This window comes from Echeneis naucrates, chromosome 2 (assembly GCF_900963305.1).
Source record: "Echeneis naucrates chromosome 2, fEcheNa1.1, whole genome shotgun sequence".
In the NCBI taxonomy this organism is placed as follows: domain Eukaryota; kingdom Metazoa; phylum Chordata; class Actinopteri; order Carangiformes; family Echeneidae; genus Echeneis; species Echeneis naucrates.
The window spans coordinates 1,338,614-1,353,654 of NC_042512.1; the positions used below are offsets into that span (position 1 = coordinate 1,338,614).

At 42.5% G+C, this 15,041-nt stretch overlaps 12 non-coding genes and 1 pseudogene across 12 annotated transcripts; 8 read left to right on the top strand and 5 right to left on the bottom strand.

Moving 5' to 3' along the window:
• The window catches only part of LOC115053697 (NACHT, LRR and PYD domains-containing protein 12-like), a 91,432-nt pseudogene that overhangs the window by 62,468 nt on the left and 13,923 nt on the right, over positions 1 to 15,041 (top strand).
• trnas-uga (transfer RNA serine (anticodon UGA)) lies at positions 1,942 to 2,023 on the bottom strand. The gene has a single exon. It is a non-coding gene; the product is annotated as a tRNA-Ser (tRNA).
• On the top strand, positions 3,471 to 3,661 carry LOC115058076 (U2 spliceosomal RNA). The gene has a single exon (XR_003842021.1). It is a non-coding gene; the product is annotated as a U2 spliceosomal RNA (small nuclear RNA).
• Positions 4,137 to 4,208, top strand: trnad-guc (transfer RNA aspartic acid (anticodon GUC)). The gene has a single exon. It is a non-coding gene; the product is annotated as a tRNA-Asp (tRNA).
• Positions 5,362 to 5,443, bottom strand: trnas-cga (transfer RNA serine (anticodon CGA)). Its single transcript has one exon. It is a non-coding gene; the product is annotated as a tRNA-Ser (tRNA).
• Positions 5,849 to 5,920, top strand: trnaa-ugc (transfer RNA alanine (anticodon UGC)). The gene has a single exon. It is a non-coding gene; the product is annotated as a tRNA-Ala (tRNA).
• On the top strand, positions 6,257 to 6,350 carry trnai-uau (transfer RNA isoleucine (anticodon UAU)). The gene is made up of 2 exons: positions 6,257 to 6,294; positions 6,315 to 6,350. It is a non-coding gene; the product is annotated as a tRNA-Ile (tRNA).
• On the top strand, positions 8,080 to 8,161 carry trnal-aag (transfer RNA leucine (anticodon AAG)). The gene has a single exon. It is a non-coding gene; the product is annotated as a tRNA-Leu (tRNA).
• On the bottom strand, positions 8,421 to 8,492 carry trnaa-ugc (transfer RNA alanine (anticodon UGC)). The gene has a single exon. It is a non-coding gene; the product is annotated as a tRNA-Ala (tRNA).
• Positions 8,759 to 8,840, bottom strand: trnal-aag (transfer RNA leucine (anticodon AAG)). The gene has a single exon. It is a non-coding gene; the product is annotated as a tRNA-Leu (tRNA).
• trnaa-ugc (transfer RNA alanine (anticodon UGC)) lies at positions 10,592 to 10,663 on the top strand. Its single transcript has one exon. It is a non-coding gene; the product is annotated as a tRNA-Ala (tRNA).
• On the top strand, positions 11,494 to 11,567 carry trnat-ugu (transfer RNA threonine (anticodon UGU)). The gene has a single exon. It is a non-coding gene; the product is annotated as a tRNA-Thr (tRNA).
• LOC115058146 (U2 spliceosomal RNA) lies at positions 13,719 to 13,909 on the bottom strand. The gene has a single exon (XR_003842031.1). It is a non-coding gene; the product is annotated as a U2 spliceosomal RNA (small nuclear RNA).

Here is a 15,041-nt window from a genome sequence, read left to right on the forward strand (position 1 = left end):
ACAATTCCAACCCTGCTCCTTTATCGGCGGCTTAAGACCGACAAAAGGAGGTCAAGAATTTCTACTATCACATCCTCCCCCTGAACACAGGAGCCAGCCATCCATAACCAGATGTGGACAAACCTCCTCCCCACAACATCACCCAAAAAGAAACAACCCTCATCATCACTTCATCACAGAGAGGGACCTTCTGCTGTCATCAGATTCAGTGATGTCTTCATCAGGGTCCTTATCCTTCCCTGGTGTGTCCAAAAGTTTGGAGGACAAAGTTTACACATCATTAACTGTCTGTGAGGAGAAATAATCAAACACCAAGTCAATTTCTTCTTCTCTGTATTTTCACCTGTCGGTCCAGGTGTGCTCTGACTAACAGGACTTCAGCCTGCTGACCTACACTGAGCTGCTCTGTTTCCTCTGAAAGAACAAGTCTTCACTTCATGTTCAAACTGAGGCAGTAACTGCAACAGCGAGAAATGTTTTTCCATGCTAACGAAGCCTAATTAGCTAATTAAGATACGTTAGCATGCTAGCTAAATTAGCAAAGTTTGCATGCTAACCAAATTAGCTAACTTAGCTGTGTTAGCATAACGACCTAACGACCTTAAACAAGGAGGACTCAGCTAATCATGTCGATTAAATGTTGTTTAAGAACAGTTTCACATGAAAACAGCGAAAAGACAACTTTACAGAAATTCAGCGTTAAAGTTCTCATTAAAGTTCTTACCTGAACTCCGGTGAATATTTGCTACAGGTGCTGCAGGAAGACGGAAGTTTGTTTCAAAACTCAGACTGGTGAATTTACAACATTTAGCTTGCAGCACAACTTCCCGAACTTGTTTTTTAGCACTGCTCCTCTTTTCAGTTCACTTATAAGTTTTATTTTGTTTTCCATTTTCTCACAAAATGCTGCGAGCTGTAGCCACTGAAACAACTTTACACAACGCGCTGTCACTCCAAATGAATGACACCACTGAGAGCCAATGACAGCTGAGGGGACATGGAAGGACCAATCAGGTTTTCGGGGGAGGGAGCCTCCCTGTATCATCAGTTTCTCAGTTGACTTGCTGTGAAATGTCTCCTGTTGATTCACAAGTTACAATCGCACAGCTGATCGGCGGACGATCCGACTTTCGGTCCTCTATGGTCGACAGTAAAAGACGAAGTGGAGAGAACTGAACCGATCTGTAGATATTGAGGAGACAGAACTTCACAACTCTCCGACAGAGAAGCTGGATGCTGCCGTCTCATCCTGATCACACCTCCATTCACATTTTGATGGGCAAATAGAAATCAATCATTCATCTGTGATCACGAGAGAATATTCTCATTCACTTGACTCTTTCCTTCTCCTTATTTGTCCAAAAAAGGAACCAAGAAAGCCATCAAAGCTGAGCCACTTGGTTTTTCTTCATGCCAATCTGAACCAAAGACGAGATACAACTGTTAGGATTTTCATTTACATCCTGTTGTATCATCCTTTATACTTGTCTATGTGGTTTAAATGTAAATAGTTCAATTTTTTTTAATGATTTACATTTAAGTAAAGATTAAAAATATTTTCAAACTGAGTTGGATCTTTGGGTTTTTGTGCATTTTCATTTATTATTTGTCATTATTGTTTGTCATTTTTCATTCGTTCGCGAAACGAGTCGTGTAGTCTTTCTGCGCATGCGCTCATCTATCTGACACGAACTGGAGTGTCACGCGTGGGAGAGCGATTAAAGACAGGAAATGCCTTTGATCTCCAGTGACGTCACACAGTGTCGTGAGGATGTGATTTGAGAATGAAGTTGTTCTGAGCACACTCAGAAAATGGACAGGAAGTGTCATTTCTCCTGACGTGTAGCATGATTTTTGTGCTGGAAGTTGTTCATCAAACATAACCAGAAAGTGACCAATTTAAAGAAGCATGAAACCAGAACATGCTGTGATCCATCCAACCATTGTTGGCAGGATTTGAACCTGCGCGGGGAAACCCCAATGGATTTCAAGTCCATCGCCTTAACCACTCGGCCACAACAACCATGCACACCATACCATGACTCAGCATTTTCCAGCCTGGATAGTTTCCTCCTCAAAGGACAGGCTGTTGCTGCCTTCACTTCCCATGGAAGAAAAATGTTCATGTGGCTACTTCTATGAAGTACACTTCCTGCTGTCTGAGTAATGATTGTTACAAAAGGCCATTTAGGAACAAACATTGTGCTTGATTGTAAGCGGGTGTCAGTAATGTATCTATTCACACTTTTAATAATTTCATACTTTGGTTGCAGGTTATGCTGGCAGAAAGCCAAATATGGAGAGGAAGGCCCAGAAGAAGTGGAGCAGAGTATTGTTGGAGGAAGAGCAGGGAGCAGGTTTTCAACTTCTGTTTAGTTTGATTTATAGTTGATTTGATTATATTTGATTTATAGTTTTTTTATGTATAGTTAAATGAAACACACTAGTCCTGCAAGTTTAAAGAAGGACTCGTCAGATCACAGAAAAAAAGATTAACCTTCCTCTAGTGTTAAGGTCGGGGTTTTTGGGGATAATGCTTCAGATTTGAGGAAGGATAACAGGAAACTGCGATGGCCAGAAATCGAAATCAGGTCAACTGCTTGGAAGGCAGCTATGCTGACCACAATAACACCATTGCAGGCAAATGTATTAATATGTAGAATATAGTTTTTTCCTTCATCTGAAGGGGTCAGTAGTGTGACAGGAGGTTTTTAATGATGTCGAGTAGCAGACAGAAACAGACCGATAGAAACTAAATTCCTGCTGTTTTATTGTTCTGTAAGAGCTGAGAGAATACATGTCTGTAAGTGTTGTTGTACATGTCTGTATTACTGCCATGTTTGAGTTGGAATAAATTCACTGACGCTTTAAAATGATCGCGGTACTGATGCTAATCCCGTTAGCCGGTCTATGGCGTTATCCATTGTATGTTAGCATTAAGCGGACATAACGGACTTTATGTTAAGATAAAATTATGGCTGTAATTCTGATTAAAATGACTTTGAATGCTATTTTAAATACGTAGCTGTTCAGTCATTTGTGGTTTTATTTTGTGGATGACAAAGTAACTCATTTTATTATTCTCGCTTTCGGTCGAAAAAAGCCGAGTCCAGTCGAGGAGAGCCGAATCTTCAGAGAATCCGTGCAGACAGGGGGGTTATTTTGATGGACACACCATGAGGCCAATCACATGAGAGGACAAACTGATGTTTTCACAATAATATTCAGCTGCTAAATTGACATAGATATGAAGTTTTACAGGCGACCAAGAAGAGACGTTTTCTTTGCTCTACAACGTAACTTTGTGAAAATAACATGTCTGTGGTTGTTTTCTGATCCCTCCTTCGTTTCTTCATGTCTTCTGTTTGTGTCTCTCTCTCGGAGTGATGTTGTTACTGAAGCCGACTCTGACCCCTCACTGAGCGGGTCGGTGCGGAGAAACACTCCGTTACCTCCGACAGCTGAGCGGTATCGCTTCTCGGCCTTTTGGCTAAGATCAAGTGTAGTATCTGTTCTTATCAGTTTAATATCTGATACGTCCCCTACCCGGGGACCATATATTAAATAGATTTTTGGAACAGGGAGATGGAATAGGGGCTTGCTCCGTCCACTCCACGCATCGACCTGGTATTGCAGTATCTCCAGGAACGGTGCACTCCCTCTGTGTGTTCAATACAAGTCCTGTTCAGCTCAACATCACCTTAAACACATGATGTTGTCTTCATGTGTGTAACGCTGAGTGTACAGAGTGTTCATGTTCAGTTTATGGTTTTAGAATCAGTGATGCATCAGTTTAATGTGCAGCAGCTTCTTCCTCACTGACTCACTCAACTTCTGTCTCCTGGGTTTGGATTTGAGCCTCTTTCTCAGGAGCACACACAGAAAAAATAAGATTTTCTATTCCAACAATATACGTGATGTCGTCGTGTATGAATGAATGTTTCACTGATGCATAACTCCACAGCGAGACTGTGTGACGTCACTGGAGATCAAAGGCATTTCCTGCCTTTCATTGATCTCCCACGCGACACAGATTCATACGTCACTCTCTCACGGTCGCTTCAAATGAATGAGTGCAGTTTCTATAGTGTAGTGGTTGTCATGTTTACATCACACATTAAAAGTCTCTGCGCAGCTCCTCGTTAGTATAGTTGACAGTATCTCCGCCTGTCACGCGGAAGACCGGGGTTCGATTCCCCGACGGGGAGAGCACGTGTGTTTTTCTATAATATGTTATTAACCAGAGTGATAGAAGTAAACAAAATGGCCACACTACAACTCCGTTGTAGCTCTCTTCCGGTCAGCTCAGTACGCTGACATGAACCACGTGACCACCCCGCGGCGAGATCAGGAAGTGTCGGGACTCTTCTCTCTCTGTCTGTCTGTATCATGTCAGAAACTCTGAAACACTCTGAACTTCTTTAAAACACGGTGGATTTACTGATATCAAAGTGTCCAGCGGTCCATGATGGATTATTATAGAAAGATATCAACTTCAATTCAAATACATTGTTGAATATAAACACAGAAATTAATATAATCATCTGCAGCTTTTTTCTAATGTTAAAATGAATGAAGTCAGATCACAGACTCTGGTCCTCTGCTCCAGGTGGAGAGTCCTTCAGTTTGTGGAGGATTTCAGTGTGTATACAGATACAAATGCAAATAAAGATAAGTATATGCACCACAAAGGGCCTCTGATGTAATACAGAAATTGTCAATTAAAACGATCCAACTCTTTTTCCCACCTTGGTGTTATTAGCACCACGCTCTAACCAACTGAGCTAACCGGCCTATATGAACTTCTTTTTGGGCTTTTTATAAAACTTCACAGAACAACCAGCTGTATGTCAAGTTTGATAAAGATTAATTGACCATTAATTGTTATTTTTATTTGTATTTTTTTCCAAAATAAGCTTTTCCTCTGGAGCCACAGCAGGGGGCTGAAAGGGCCCATGTGGCCACAGGTTGCCGACCCCTGCCCTAATCTAAGTGATTTCCATGTATTCTTCATTGTGAGACAATGTCAGGGAGGGAATTAAAGTTATATAATGATACATTATGTCGTCTATATCAATTTCCATGATCTGAAATTTTTTGTCAGGCTTCCTCTCTCGCCTTGTTTGCAGAAACACTGTTGCAGTGTTGCAGTTCTCCCCCGAAAAGTGGAACTAAAAGTGTGTCGCTATCATCGACCTTGATAATGAAAACTGAGCACCAGTCAGTGCTCTGATCTTCTTAGATGAGTCCTAACAACATCACTCAGCTCTCCCATATTTTAATGCCGTGCCAATTACAGACATTCTCCAACGTGCTCTGTAGCTCTCTAAGTGGGAAACTTGGTCCACGAAAAAAAACAACCGTTGTTGACAGGATTTGAACCTGCGCGGGAGAACCCCAATGGATTTCGAGTCCATCGCCTTAACCACTCGGCCACAACAACTACATGAGCTGCATGAAAAGTAGAAATACACAAAATAAAACAAAAAAAAACTAAAAAAGCTGAGCAGAGTGCTGTGGACTTTTGAAGGTGCTGTGATCAGGTGACAGTCTCCTCTGGAATTGAGGGTTCAAATGCCACTCCTGACAGTCTGTGCTGTTACCCAGCTTCTTTGTCTGAGGGCCTTCTGGGAAAGATCTTTGTTGTGCTTTAAGTCACATCATATCCTCATACGCCTGTGCATACAACCTGTCAAGGAATCTATGGAGGTGTCTGCACGGAATCCTCCTGTGGTTGTACGAGCAGTTTGGTGATCGTCTGTAGGATGGTGACCTGTTTCTTCTGTATCACTGTCTCCTCTTCTTCCTATAGTCTGGAAAAAAACTGCTAAAGCTACCACACCATGCAGGGGATGTAGCTCAGTGGGAGAGCGCATGCTTTGCATGTATGAGGCCCCGGGTTCAATCCCCGGCATCTCCAGCATGGAACACAGGAAGTACTTATCTTGTCTAAAACTTAGATTTTTACGATGAGAGCAGAGGAGTATCTGATGAAGGAAGCTCAACAGAGCCGGGCTTTGTTTGGCTGAGCTGGCTCGACAAAGTCGAAAGCTCCAACCAGAGATAACGAGTATCACGATGGTGGTTATCAACGTTTTTTGTCCACCCAGGCTTTCCTCAGCAGGCTCTGTGTGTGTTCACATAAAAAGGGCTGTTTACAGGGACCTTTAGATTTTCAGTCCAACGTTCTCCCAACTGAGCCATTTCTGGTGGAAGAGTTTGTTTCACAGAACGTGTCAGGAAAAACACATCACAGGCTCCAGTGGCGCAATCGGTTAGCGCGCGGTACTTATATGACAGTAACCTGTGGAGTGATGCCGAGGTTGTGAGTTCAAGCCTCACCTGGAGCAGCTGATTGAGCTTTTGGAAGAAAGTTGGTATCTTGTTGAAAAAAAAAAACATTCTCTCATGCCACCATGACATAAAAGACTCCTCCCACTTTTTCGCATGACCTCCACCACAGAGTACACACTGTTAATGAAGCTCAAAACACAAACATAGTCATGCCAGATACCTTTGAGTTCTGCCGACAGAAGCAACAACTGCAAGCAAAACTGGAACTAATTTTCACTGCTATGCAGATGAGCCCCACAACCTCTCACATGCTAAACGAGTGCTCTACCATTTGAGCTAATTCCCCTGGGCTGGCATGCAAGCTAAGCTTTGGAAAAAAAAAGTGAATAGATCGAAGGAGGCAGACTGGGTACTCAGCACTAAAACAACAGTTGAAATCTGCTTCCACTGCTAAGGAAAACTGCTGGGAGTTAAAACAAGCAAGGTTAATACTGTACTGAAGATATTCCCTCTTCAGCTAGTGCAGCTTCAGTATGGCATTACTATTGTAATGATGTCATCTTCAAATACGACAAACTTTGGATAGTTAACAGCTAGCTGTTGCTAAAAAGCCATTAGCAAAGGATGGTTTCGATCCATCGACCTCTGGGTTATGGGCCCAGCACGCTTCCGCTGTGCCACTCTGCTCATAGCTAGCTGAGCTGCAGCATATAAACTCGAATCCCATCTCTGAAGTACATGTATATACAGAGGATCTGGTGATGGAAGTGTAATGTGTATACTGCAGCTGAGGTTGATGGTAAAGTGGTTTGTTTTAATGTAGGAGTGCAGCGTTTGGATGCTCCAATCAGTCCGAGAAGGGTTTCCACATGTATGGATTCCCCAAGAACCATGAGGGCTGGAAAACGTGGTGTGTGTGATTGTGTGCGTGTGTATACAGATACTAATGCTAATAAAGATAAGTATATGTACGGCAAAGGGCCTCTGATATAATACAGAGATTGTCAATTGAGATTGAGGTAGTGATTGAATCATTTTACTCCTGGAGATTTGGAGACTTAGAGTTTCGCGGCGGTGAGCGCACCGAATCCTAGCCACTAGACCATCAGGGAGTGTGCGGGCGCCAAATGTTGTGGTGTATGATTAATGTTCTGTGTGAGATTTTTTTTTTGATGACTGAAAAGTTCTCCCCCTCAGAACATTTTAAATTCCATAAATCTCCTGCTTTTTTCCTGGTCTAGGGGTATGATTCTCGCTTCGGGTGTGAGAGGTCCCGGGTTCAAATCCCGGACGAGCCCGTTGTCATGTTGCATGGCACATTTATCAGACAGTAAACTTTAAGGTGGAGTCAGAGACATATTAGAACATAACAACAGTGCAGGAGAAGGAAGGGAGTTGATATATTTAGACTTCTTCATTTTTAAATTACAAAACTTGCTTAAGCTAAACTCTCCTCCATTTAAACTCAAATCTGTGAAAAACAACAACATGCCCAAACAAATTCCACATGGAGAATGTGGGCATCCATCCCACATTCTGACATGCTAGCATGCAAGCTAAGCTTTGGGAAAAGGCCCCTTTAACAATCTCTGAGTTCACCGTCAACAGGTTTCAAAGATATTTAGAAATCATTCACGATGGCCTTATATCGATCATTTGCATTGCTGACCGTCAAGTAACTTCTAAGGTATACGTGTATGCGTGATGTCCTCGCGTATGAATGAATGTTTCACTGATGCAGATCCTGACATTTTCCAGTGTAGTGGGTTCAAGTTTTGTGCACAGGGTAGTGTGGCCGAGCGGTCCAAGGCGCTGGATTAAGGCTCCAGTCTCTTCGGAGGCGTGGGTTCGAATCCCACCACTGCCAGTCTGTTTCTTTTCAATGAAAACTAATCAGCTCCTCCTTTGAAGCTGCTTCAAAGAATTTCCAAAATCACATGTGATTCAGATGTAAACACAAAGGCTTCCTCGCTGTCACCATTCAGAACAGCTGAGAAGATTATTGATTGTTCATTGACTGATTATTAATGATCAGCTCAGAAACAAACAGTGTATCTAAAGCACAATTACCGCTCCACTGGAGCCCATGACGTGTCCCTCCTAACATCGTGCTTCTTTATCAACAATGGAGATGCTGGGGATTGAACCCGGGGCCTCATACATGCAAAGCATGCGCTCTCCCACTGAGCTACATCCCCTGTGTGGTGTGGTAGCTTTAGCAGTTTTAGCAGCTTTAGCTAACCAGACAGCTTCTGAGCTCCTGCGACAGCTAAAACACCAATTTCCCTTCTCCGCAGCACAGCATGAGCAACAAAGTTACTGTTGCTTGCTGGTAGACCTGCAAACCTACCTGGGTCTGGAAAGGCTGACTGTGATGTTTCTCATTTCAGCCCAGCTGGTGTTGGTATGAACAGATGAAAAGTGCCTGACTTAGTGGATTGGTTTTCATTGACAAGAATCAAACTGGCAGTGGTGGGATTCGAACCCACGCCTCCGAAGAGACTGGAGCCTTAATCCAGCGCCTTGGACCGCTCGGCCACACTACCACTGGGTGGCTGTCTAAGTTCATGCTGGATGTTCACCACCCACTTATCCAAAGTCCAACAGTGAAGGTTTCAAATCCAGTTCAGTCCAAATAGTTCCAGTTTTGTTGTTGCCTTGCTCCTAATGTTAGATGTTTCCTAATGTTTGCACATGGAAAATACAAACTACACCTTACAGCAGTAGAGGTGAAAGAAAAGCAGCTTCTGTCAGAAGTGGGATTCAAACCCACGCATCAAGGGGAGAACGCAGAAAGATGAGCACACACACACTGAATGTTCCTTTACATTATGAGACATGACCTTTAGCTGGAAAACGTCTCATGAAAGACACATGTGAAGTCACGCAAATTTTGAGCCTCTGTGCGATCTAATCAGGAAATCTTTGCGTACTCACGTTGATGGGCTAATTTTTCAGCAAATTTTTGAGCTTTTGTGGTTGCCTGAACACTCTGGCTTCATGTTGCTTCCCTTTGGATGGATGCAGACAAAGTTCCATGACTGTGAATAATGTAGAGAAAAGACTGACCTTCCTCTGGCAAAAGTTAAACTGCAATGGCCGGGAATCGACTGCTTGGAAGGCAGCTATGCTCTCCACTATACCACCATTGCATGTGAAGGTGCAAAATCACAGTCCTTTTTTAATGAAACTGGTTATGGGAACTCACATGGCTGGATTTATGACCAAACATTATCCACACTTTAAATGAATCAAAGTAAACTGATCATCCCTCAACAGAGGCCTCAGATATGTCTTTCCTTCTTTCATCCTCTGGTGGAGGCCACTAGAGGTGAAAAAAATTCCAAATGCCAATTCCAAAAGAGACAATATTTCTTCCTTGCTAAGCGTCACACCATGGAACCACAAGGATGCAGCTGAGGGTCTGCTGCAAGAATTTGGTTCAGGTGTCATCAGAGGAAATGACATGATGAACAGCAAACAATGTTTGTTGCAAGGATCATGTAGATCTGCATACTGTAGGGTATCATCAATATCACAGGTTGGTAACATCACGAGTGGGTAGGCTATTGCCTTAGTGTGTATTTGTATCAATAAGTGACCGACACAGATGTGTTTTCAGAGACAGACTGCAGAGAAACTGGTCCGTTGGCATGATCACAGTGATCATGGCTGCTGATTGATGTGTCTGCTGGTGGGTGTGTTGATCAGTATGTGGGGAGTGTTCATTAGCCAATCAATGACCAGTGTCGGCTGGAACATGTCACACGCTGTTATGACTCTTACCAAAGTTTGTCTTCTGTGAAAAGCTGTCGGTCACCAAATTTCCATTATTTCCATTCCATTCATATATATCAATATATTCTTTAATTAAATGTTCCTAAACTTCTATTAACGGCAATAATGCTTTATTGCAGCAGGCAGCACTCTATGGTGGAGGTCATGAGAAAAAGTGGGAGGAGTCTTTGATCTCTCTGATGTCCTTAGAACCTTTGTGACATCACAGAATCTGTGTCTGAGCTGTGTCTCTTTTGTACTTTATTATAGATGACAGAAGAAAACTCCAGATAAGAAGCAGCTTAGTACATGCAGTGACTAGTTCTCCTGCTCAGGTATCGTCTCTCAGGGCATCATGTGTTGTCTTTGTGTGTTTTTGTGTCCGATGCTTCACAGCTCACAGGCCAAAGTACGTGCTGGCCTTCATGGCTCACATGTACAGATGAGTTACCTCACTGTAAGTATCATAGGTACAGCACAGCTAAAGCTGCTAAAACTGCTAAAGCTAGCACACCACACAGGGGATGTAGCTCAGTGGTAGAGCGCATGCTTTGCATGTATGAGGCCCCGGGTTCAATCCCCGGCATCTCCATTGTTGATAATGAAGCACATTGTCAGGAGAGACACGTCACAGGCTGCTGTGGAGCAGTAATTGAGGGATCAGAGTGTTGGAGAGCAGAACTCTTTCCTGTGCTTCAGATACACTGTTTGGTTCTGAGCTGATCATTAATAATCAACCAATGAATGATCAATAATCGTCTCAGCTGCTCTGAATGGTGACAGTGAGGCAGCCTTTGTGTTTACACCTGAATCACATGTGATTTTGGAAATTCTTCAAAGCAGCTTCAAAGGAAGAGTTTCATTCTGGCAGTATTGTGACATCATCAGGTGATGTATCAAAGGCAGCAGCTCTTCAGACTCACATCACAATAAGTTTTGTGTCTTATTTGGCTCCATTTGGTGGAAGCTGTGAATCGCAGGATTCAGGGGGAATACATCCATACATACATCTTCACTGAAATAATGACACCTGTGAGAAAGCTCAAAGCTGTGTCCAAAGGTTTGGAGGAGAAAATTTCATGATTTGGCAGGAGTCATGACTTTGTGGGATACTTAGGATGAGGTATCTTCAGCATACAATGAACATTAGTCCCTTTACTGGCGGTAACCCTTCAGATTATGAGACTGACGTGCTGCCTGCTGCACCAACGAGGCCTGGAACCCAGAGTAAGTAAAAGAGGGAGATGGAGGAGAGCTGTCAGTGTTTCAGTATAAACATACATCATACAGCCCTGACCACTGTTGTATCCAGGCAGAGCTGACTTTAAAACAATACAAAAAGAAACTCCACCCCTTTATCATCCAACCCAACTGTAGCATACACATTACAATTCCATCATCACATCCTACAGCTAAGAGAGTGGTGCTGTGGCTTAGCTGGTTAAAGCGCCTGTCTTGTAAACAGGCGATCCTGGATTCAAATCCCAGCAGTACCTCATTGTTAATGTTAAATATTGTTAAAACAAGAAGTGTGAGCAAAGTCCAAGTGAAGCTCCTGCTGGCTATCAGAAGGGATTTAGAAGTGAAATGTTCTCTTTTTCAGCTGTTATGTTTAAACTGCAAAGTACTTTAAGAACCAAAATCAAAATGCTGGAAATGCTGGAAACACCATGCTGTCAGGTGGCGCCGGTGTGTGTGTGTGTATGTGAATTCATGCACGTGAGTGGCATTTGAAAATGGAAATTTGGTGATTGACCGCTTTTCATAGGAGACAAACTTTGGGAAGAGTCATGATGGTCAAGAACTGATATTGGTGACATAATACCAAGGGCTCGTCTGGGAGTTGAACCCAGGACCTCTCACACGAGAGAATCGAGCGAGAATCATACCCCTAGAGCCCACCCAGGGACGATCTTTGTTTAATTCACTGGTATTATAGTTCACACATGGAAGACCAGAGGATTTTTACGTTGATGCTCAGTTATCTCCATCTAGTGGACAGATGGTAGAAGTTGATTCCTGAAAAGAGGAAGTGACTTTTCCTCAGATCAAACTGTTGAAGGAGAACGAGCAGCTTCTTCTCTTCACATATTTCCTCACTGACTCAAATAGATGGAGAATGTCATTTATCACTTTCTCCACTAATGTGTACAGTTGTCACTGTGCTGCTCCTGACTCAGTGATGCTGTTGGATGCTTATAGGGCCGCCGTTCTTAAAGTGTGGGCTCCACCCCACTGGTGGGGAACAGAGACATGACAGGTGGGGTGTGACAGACTGGAGGAAATGTTCCTTTTCATTCTGATCTTTGTTAAAGCCTTTCTTTATGGACAACAAAGATCATACATTCAAAACAGCCACACACAAACAAAGTAATCATTAACAGCCTGCATGGAGTCTAAATGAAAAGAACATCAGATGGAGACTTTTCATTTGAACATTTTAAGACGGGCGTATTTTTCCAGCATTTTGTTGGGGCAGGTGGGACTTAAACACTGACCCTTGTTCAAAGTTGCAGTTTGGCAGAAGACACTCAGAGACAAATGTTCTACCACTGAGCTTCTGCGTAACAGGCGGAGATACTGTCCACTATACTAATGATGACCCCGCATTTCCCTGAGACATGCTTGACCATCAAGGAGCTTTAACTGTTTACACTCTGACTTCATTTTCCAACCAGCAACCAGTCTATCATTCGATAGACTGCAGGTGGAAGTCTCAGTTCTTTTTAACCAGCACATCCACTTTTATAGAAAGTTTATGGTCATTAACTTATCAGATACAACAATAACACAAAGTTACAATGATCAGTCCAGGGACATTTCTGTGCGTCTCTCTGCACATGCGCTCAACCATTTGAAGCGAATTTGAGATAGTGTGACGTATGTATCTGTGTCATGTTGGAGATCAATGAAAGACAGGAAATGCCTTTGATCTCCAGTGACGTCACAAAGTCTCGTTGTGGAGTTTTTGTTGTTGATGTTGTTCTGAAAAATCTGCATCAGGGAAACATTCATTCATACGCGAGGACATCACATATATTGTTGGAATAGAAAATCTGATTTTTTCTGTGTGTGCTCCTGAGAAAGAAGCTCAAATCCAAACCCAGGAGACAGAAGTTGAGTGAGTCAGTGAGGAAGAAGCTGCTCGTTCTCCTTCAACAGTTTGATCTGAGGAAAAGTCACTTCCTCTTTTCAGGAATCAACTTCTACCATCTGTCCACTAGATGGAGATAACTGAGCATCAACTGAGAACTGAGTTCTTCATCATCTGGAAACAGACAGCATTGTTTTCTTCAGCTGGAGCTCTTTGTTCAAATCTACATTGAGATTCAGAGCCAAATGTTTTTCCTTTCCTGGATTTACTTCATCATTTCAGTCACTCTGTGGATTCAGCTGACAAATGCAACATACAACCAACATTTAAAGATGACGTGTTGAAACAAAACTTTATTGATTCAGTCTGGTCAGCAGAATATAACCTGATGAAATCAGCAACATTAAACTGATGTTTCTACATGAATGCATCACTGATTGTAAAACCATAAACTGAACATGAACACTCTGTACACTCAGCGTTACACACATGAAGACAACATCATGAGTTTAAGGTGATGTTGAGCTGAACAGGACTTGTATTGAACACACAGAGGGAGTGCACCGTTCCTGGAGATACTGCAATACCAGGTCGATGCGTGGAGTGGACGGAGCAAGCCCCTATTCCATCTCCCTGTTCCAAAAATCTATTTAATATATGGTCCCCGGGTAGGGGACGTATCAGATATTAAACTGATAAGAACAGATACTACACTTGATCTTAGCCAAAAGGCCGAGAAGCGATACCGCTCAGCTGTCGGAGGTAACGGAGTGTTTCTCCGCACCGACCCGCTCAGTGAGGGGTCAGAGTCGGCTTCAGTAACAACATCACTCCGAGAGAGAGACACAAACAGAAGACATGAAGAAACGAAGGAGGGATCAGAAAACAACCACAGACATGTTATTTTCACAAAGTTACGTTGTAGAGCAAAGAAAACGTCTCTTCTTGGTCACCTGTAAAACTTCATATCTATGTCAATGTCGGATTCTCTGAAGATTCGGCTCTCCTCGACTGGACTCGGCTTTTTTCGACCGAAAGAGAATTATAAAATGAAAGAGTAACTTAAAACCACAAATGACTGAAAACACATATATTTAAAATAGCATTCAAAGTCATTTTAACTAGCATTACTGCCATCATTTTATCTTAACAAAAAGTCTGTTATGTCCATTTAATGCTAACATACAATGGAAAACGCCATAGACCGGCTAACGGGATTAGCATCAGTACCGCGATCATTTTAAAGCGTCAGTGAATTTATTCCAACTCCAACATGGCAGTAATACAGACATGTACAACAACACTTACAGACATGTATTCTCTCAGCTCTTACAGAACAATAAAACAGCAGGAATTTAGTTTCTACCTGTCTGTTTCTAGAGAAGATTTAGAAGACAGAAAATGCTTATGGAAATACTTAAAGCATCAGACTTTTCATTTTCACATTATGAGATTATTTATTATTTATCAGTTAATTCAAACTCTTCAAATGCTTCATGAATTTCACCAGCAGGTGTCGCCATCCATTTTGGTGACTTCCTCCCATGTGTCCCCTCAGTTGTCATTGTTGTCATTAACGTGGCTGCAGCTCGACCTTTTGCAGGAAAATGGAAAATGAAATAAAACTTCGAACTGAACTGAAAAAAAGGAGCAGTGCTGAAAACGAGTTCAGGAAGTTGTGCTGCAAGCTAAATGCTGTAAATTCACCACTCGTGAATTCTGAAACAAACTTCCGTCTTCCTGCAGCACCTGTAGCAAATATTCACCGGAGTTCAGGTAAGAACTTTAATGAGAAGTTGTGAAACTGTTCTTAAACATAATTTAATAGACATGATTAGCAGAGTTCTCTTGTTTAAGGTCGGTACGTCGTTATGCT